At 43.3% G+C, this 7,206-nt stretch overlaps 1 pseudogene; it reads left to right on the top strand.

Moving 5' to 3' along the window:
• The first annotated feature begins 1,513 nt into the window (after nt 1–1,513).
• LOC141173080 (forkhead box protein I1c-like) lies at nt 1,514–3,090 on the top strand (annotated as a pseudogene).
• Nucleotides 3,091–7,206: the final 4,116 nt, after the last annotated feature.

The raw sequence follows: 7,206 nt of genomic DNA, 5'->3' as shown, positions 1-7,206 counted from the left end.
GATTGGGTCCAGCCTGGGTTTGCAACATTCCCTTTACAAAAATTTCTTGTACATAAAATCTACATTAGCAAACAATGGTATTGAGAACAAACTCAAAGACATGAGTGGGAAAGCCACAAGTTCTTATGTCCCACAAAAGAATGTGGAAGCATTAGCAGAAGGAACCCCCTCACCCACATTGTCTCTTCTCCTTAAAACAACACAAATCTTCTGATGAAAAATGGAAGTAGAGAATGTGGTTGCCTTATAATGGTGGCTTGAATCTTTCTTGGTTCTGGTGTTTTTGCAGACAAAATTAATGCTTTATACAAGACCATAAAGAGCAACATAAACCTGACAAAGCTGGAAAAACTGTAGTGTGTACAGCATCAAAATTAAAGGTCACATCTTTATACAAGTTCCAAAGAAACATTTTTTCAAAAGGTCTGCAAATCTTTGTCTAAAATAGAATTTAAAAAATGGAGAAATGAATCACAATATATTATAAGCTAACTGACATATATTGTAGAGCGTAATGTCTTAAATAAAAAAAGTCAGTATTAAATTATTCTGATGAGTATCTCATAGTATAGTGTACACTAATGATATATTGTTTAATAATAGATTAGTCGTCCAAGAAATAATATACATTATAATAAACAACTAATGAGCAAGTAGATATATATAGTAGATTTTATTGGATCAAAGCAGGAATGCCAATATCATAATGTAGACATTTGATAATTTTGCATCTTGCGCGACATGAATAAAAACGTATGTTTTTTTAATAATAATTTTTTATTTCAATTGTTGATTACATTTTGTATGATAGATGCAAATGTGAAAAAAAGCAAATTACAAGTAAACTGAAAAGTGGGCAGGAAATGCAAGAATTCACAATGATGCACGCAATACTATTCTTATTATTATACATTTAATTAATTTAACAATTTCTTTAAACAATTTAATTCTTAACAAAAGAAAAACTTATGTTTTAGAGACAAATTATTGTTATGCTATTTTATTTAAACTGTATATTATTGTACTTATTTCTTTAATTTGTTATTGCTAATTAATTATTAGAATTATAGTTATTTTCACTTGTATTTAAAGTATTTCAAGAAGTTAAGTTGCTTAGCGGATGTTTCATTTCGTAATTTCTTTTAAAATGCTATAATCAATGTAAGAGGAAGTCAAAAGTATTTGAGATTCGCATAGTTCATGTGAATAACTTGCCTTTATCAGCATCAAGTTTTTTTAACTTTTATTTCAGTTTTAATTTGTTAGGAAAAAAGTCTTGAAATGCAGTTGCAGACAGATCCGTAGAATAATAAATGGAGAAAAAAAAACACATTGTTCATTTTCAACCGACCGGTCCAACTGGTTGTTAAGAACAAATAAAACGAAAACACACCAATCACTGGCCTCTGGCAGGGAGGACCACTACTCCAGAGAAGTATAAAGACAGCACTTCAAATCCATTAGGCATCTGTTTTCAGAAAGACTTTAATTTGTGAAGGTGCTGAAGAAGAGCATGAACTCAATTCATCTTCCAGCTCATCAGGAATCTACAAACCTTCATCAGATTCATCCAAAAAGTGCCCAGGAGGCAACAGAGATGGCGGCACACAGCGAAAACATCAGCATGTACCACCAGCAGAACTTATATTCAGCACCAAGGGTGGCCAACTTTGCAATTGGGAACTATTCACCTTCAGCCAACTCTTGCTTATGGCTTAATTGTCCAGGAGTCAACAATATGCCTACCTTCTCAGGAGGAACTTCTGAAGATTGTGAGGCCTCCATATTCCTACTCAGCTCTTATTGCTATGGCCATACAAAATGCTCAGGAAAAGAAACTAACCCTGAGCCAAATATACCAGTATGTGGAGGACAATTTTCCATTTTATAAGAAGAGTAAAGTAGGATGGCAAAATTCTATTCGCCACAACTTGTCTCTGAATGACTGTTTTAAGAAAATGCGAAGAGATGAGAATGACCCAGGTAATAATATGACTACAATTATCCTAATTATATTTTTAGTCGCAATAGTATTAGTATTTTCCATCGAGTCTCCCTTGGTTTTGTATTTTAATTTCTTTTTTTTTTTTCATTTAAAATGTCAAATCATAAGTTAAATCACTTAAAAATATCTGTAAATATCTTCCAATCTGCAATTCAATTCATAGAGTTCTTACCCTCAGGTGGCCCAAGTATAGTCCAGTATAGAGCAATAGTACAAATAAAAATTAACAGTTTGGTAGAAAGCATATTTTTTCATAAGTGTATTGACTTTTACATCCAACCTCAAACAGGAAGAATTATTTTAACAAAAAAACCTTTTGAAATACTTTAGATTTTTCCCCTAAATGACTTGAAATTTCCCATAATTTTTTTCAATCATGTTTTTCACTTAGTGAAACAGTAAAAATGTCTTTATTTTCATAGGTTTGTTTTAAGAATCTATACTTTAGTGTTGTTTTATTTAAATGTATTTATTGTTTCTAGTTCATTAAATTTGAAAAATAATAATTTTTATTATTTTTACAATGTTTAGGCAAAGGCAATTACTGGACCTTGGATCCTAACTGCGGGAAGAAGTTTGACAATGGGAAATTTTGTCGGAGAAGAAAGCGCAGGTCAGAATCCAACAAGCCTGATGCTGTCTTGGAAAAAGGTGAAGAAGGTGGCAAAGATCTAGGGAGTAAAGTTAGTGATAACCCATCCATGATGACCCCATCATTCCCAGAGGTCGAAGCCTCTTCAAAAGATTGGAATAGCACATTTCCCACAGAAATCACCTCTACTCCTTGTGTCAATAACTTTTTTAGCAGTATGACATCCTCTTTGGACTCCAGCTCAGTGAACAGGCAGGTGTCTCTGGGGCTGGTCAACGAACTCTCCCAGAGGAACGCCACTGGACTAAGCAATGGCACCTCAGCTTCCTTAGTGGATCCATTTGCAGATTTGCAGCATACTATACACCTCAATAGAAGCCCCTCTTACAATTCTTTCACAGGTTCCCTTCAAAGCAGTCAATTCGATAGCCATTTTCACAACAATTTCAGTGTCGACAGCTTCATATACTCCAGAGCGGGCACCAAATTGTAGCCCCAGGAGAGAAGTTAGGTAACGTTGGCTGCTGTTGGCGGAGATATTTGTTTTTTATATATATTTTTTTGGAACTAGTGCAAATGCGCAATATGGAAATTGGACTTGAAAACATCTACTGGGATGTCTTCAAGAAAGAACACATTATATTCACAATAGGCTGCCACTGTTTTACATCTCAGAATTTCCATAGGACTTTTTTTTAGCGTTAACGGTAAATGACAATGCAGAGTTATCTGCCATGTACATAGTTTAATATATTACACAATGTGTAAATTTGAGAGAAGCGGGTGGCTTTTTTACTGTTTTATTTATCAATTTTGATATTTTTATCTTTTATTATCCAAGAGACTGTTTGTATGAGTTTTGCAATAAATCGTGTAATAAAAAATTTGTTTTTGAATTACATTTTCTTACCGATCGGGAAAGAAAAATAAGTGAAAACAAAAGGGGTTTCATGAATAAAAGAAAAAGTGCTTTTGTTATAAGGATTTCTATATCTTTTGCAATCTATTTATCTTGTAGCTATATACCCATATATCTTATCTCTCCATCTATATCAAATATATTTATCAATGTCGTATAATCAGTCTATTTCACATCTATCAATGTTTGTATTTCATATCTAATTATCTCTCATATCTTTCTTAACTAACTGCTGCATATATATATATATATATATATATTTATATATATTTATATATATATATATATATATATATATATATACACTAGATGGTGGCCCGATTCTAACGCATCGGGTATTCTAGAATATGTCTACCGACGGTGGCGTACTTATTTTAAATCTGCCGCCAATTGGCTGGAGACCGTGTTTAAATTTGGCGCCACATTCGCAAATTGGTCGCTGCGGGTGGCCGGGAGCAACCAGCAGAGCGGTGTTTAAATTTGGCGCTGATATTGCTGATTGGTCGCAGCCGAAGGCCGTGACCAATCAGCGAACCGTGTTAGTGAGGACCGGGGAGCATCCGCCTGCCTTATAATGCCCCATGCAGGATGTCACTCACCCCCCCGATATAATTCCCCATGCAGGATGTCACATTCCCCCCTCCCTTATAATGCTCCATGCAGGATGTCACATCCCCCCTCCCTTTTAATGCCCCATGCAGGATGTTACACCACCCTCCCTTATAATGCACCATGCAGGATGTTACACCCCCCTTATAATGCCCCATGCAGGATGTCGCATCCCCCCTCCCTTATAATGCCCCATGCAGGATGTCACATCCCCCCAATAGTGGCCCATGCAGGATGTCACATCCCCCTCCCTTATAATGGCCCATGCAGGATGTCACATCCCCCCTCCCTTATAATGCCCCATGCAGGATGTCACCCCCCCCTTTATAATGCCCCATGCAGGATGTCACTTCCCCCCCATATAATGCCCCATGCAGGATGTCACATCCCCCCTATATAATGCCCCATGCAGGATGTCACATCCCCCCTCCCTTATAATGCAGGATGTCACATTCCCCCCTTTCTTATAATGCCCCATGCAGGATGTTACACCCCCCTCCCTTATAATGCACCATGCAGGATGTCACATCCCCCTTCCCTTATAATGCCCCATGCAGGATCTTACACCCCCTCCCTTATAATGCCCCATGCAGGATGTCACACCCCCCTTCCCTTATAATGCTCCATGCAGGATGCTACACCCCCCTCCCTTATAATGCCCCATGCAGGATGTCACATCCCCCTTCCCTTATAATGCCCCATGCAGGATGTCACATCCCCCTTCCCTTATAATGCCCCATGTAGGATGTCACATCCCCCCTCCCTTATAATGCCCCATGCAGGATGTAACGGGTCTGGGAGGCGGAACCTCTGAGCTACTATACAAGGGGGCAGTCCTTGTAAGGGAGCGGGTGGTGACCAGGGAAGACGGGCAGGCAGTCACAGCAGGTGACCGGGACAGTCTCTGAGTGAACGGGCTGGAGGTCACGGCAAGTGACCGGGGCAGTCTCTGGATGAACGGGCAGGAGGTCACGGCAAGTGACCGGGGCAGTCTCTGAATGAATGGGCAGGAGGTCACGGCAAGTGACCGGGGCAGTCTCTGGATGAACGGGCAGGAGGTCACGGCAAGTGACCGGGGCAGTCTCTGGGTAAAGGGTTGGTACGACCTGTGGCGGCTGATGGTAGACGTGAGCTCCCAGGTGAGCAGGCGAGAGTCTCTGGATAAACGGGTGGTCACAGCATGTGACGGCGGAGCCTCCAGGAAGACCAACAGACAGGCGGCAGATGAGCGCTCCCAGGTGAGCGGGCAGAAGTCACTGGACAGGCGGGTGGTCACAGCACGTGACGGCAGAGCCTCCAGGTAGGCTAGCAGACAGGCAGCAGATGAGCGCTCCCAGGTGAGCGGGCAGGAGTCACTGGACAGGCAGGTGGTCACAGCACGTGACGGCGGAGCCTCCAGGTAGGCTAGCAGGCAGGTAGCAGATGTGCGCTCCCAGGTGAGCGGGCAAGCTGGTCCATAGACAGACTGACAGGAATTGGAAGGCAGACCGTCGGACCTCAGGCAAGCAGCAGGTAGCTGATGTGCGCTCCCAGGTGAGCGGGCAAGCTGGTCCTTAGACAGACTGACAGGAGTTGTAAGGCAGACCGTTGGACCTCAGGCTAGCAGGCAGGTAGCAGAATATCAGGCAGGAATAAGACAGCAAGCTGGCAGGAATCTGGCAGGTATCTGGCAGGTAACTGGCAACGGGACCTGAGGGCTGAAGCAGAGTAGTGAACAGTGCAACAACATTGCTCGGGCACCTCCATTTTGGAGGAGGTGCCTTATATATGGTGAAGTCCTCCGGCCATTGGCCGGGGACTCCTTAGGACGGCGCGCGAGGCCCCTTTAAGAGGGAGGGAGAGCGCGCGCGCGTGCCCTAAGCACAGTGGCCGGGAAGGAGCGCGCGCTGCCAGCAGAGCGGGAGGAGGATGCCGGGAACGGAGCAGAGATGTGAGGGGAACAGCGTCCCTGCCTAGCAGAGGGCAGGGACGCCGGCGCTACAGTACCCCCCCCCTTTAGGCCCCCCCTTTTTTAGGCCAGACAGAAATTTAGCAAGGATAAGAGGGGCATGTATGTTCTCCCGGGGCTCCCACGTTCTCTCCTCAGGACTAAACCCCTTCCAATCCACTAGAAAAAAGGTCTTTCCTCTTACCCTTTTGGTGGCAAGAATGTTCTCTACCTCAAACTCGTCCTCAGCAGAAACCGGAGCAGGAGGCGTACCTGTAGACTTGGAAAAAGAGTTAAGAACCACAGGTTTGAGGAGAGATACATGGAAGGAGTTAGGGATCCGTAAGTTGGCCGGGAGTTTCAATTTATAGGCCACCGGGTTGATCTGACTGATGACCTCCAGAGGACCGATGAACCGAGGCCCTATCTTGTAAGAAGGTATCTTGAGTCGGACATATTTAGATGAGAGCCAGACTTTATCTCCAGGACGAAATTGTGGAGGATCCAGGCGTTTTTTGTCAGCGTGTCTTTTCATCCGATCGGACGACTGAAGGAGTGCGGATCGGGTACTCTCCCAAATAGAGGAAAATTTGCTAACGAGAGATTCCGCAGCCGGGTTGTCCACAGAGGTGGAGACAGGAAAAGGAATCCGAGGATGCTGACCGAAGACTACAAAAAACGGGGATTTGGAGGAGGATTCGCTCTCGTGATTGTTATAAGAGAACTCGGCCCATGGTAGTAGATCCACCCAGTCTGAATGATGGGCATTAACGAAGTGCCGGAGGTAACTGGTCAGGTTCTGATTGATCCGCTCCACTTGACCATTGGACTGTGGGTGGTAAGCGGAAGAGAAGTCCAGGGTGACGTCTAGCAGTTTACAAGTGGCTCTCCAGAAGCGTGAGGTGAACTGTACCCCACGATCCGACACGATGTGGAGGGGCAGGCCATGAAGACGAAAGATGTGACGAATAAAGTCTTTAGCTAGCTCGGGTGCAAATGGGAGGCCTGGCAGGGGAACGAAATGAGCCATCTTGGAGAAGCGGTCAGCGACCACCCAAATGACCTTACAACCGGCAGAGACTGGGAGGTCAGTTATAAAGTCCATTGCTATATGCTGCCAGGGGGCAGCAGGTACAGAAAGCGGAAGGAGGCGA

This window comes from Phyllobates terribilis, unplaced genomic scaffold (assembly GCF_046119375.1).
Source record: "Phyllobates terribilis strain yellow unplaced genomic scaffold, ASM4611937v1 Scaffold_1__5_contigs__length_1240528914, whole genome shotgun sequence".
NCBI lineage: Eukaryota > Metazoa > Chordata > Amphibia > Anura > Dendrobatidae > Phyllobates > Phyllobates terribilis.
Note: the sequence above shows the minus strand (reverse complement) of the source record. Positions and strands in the feature narration are given on the sequence as shown.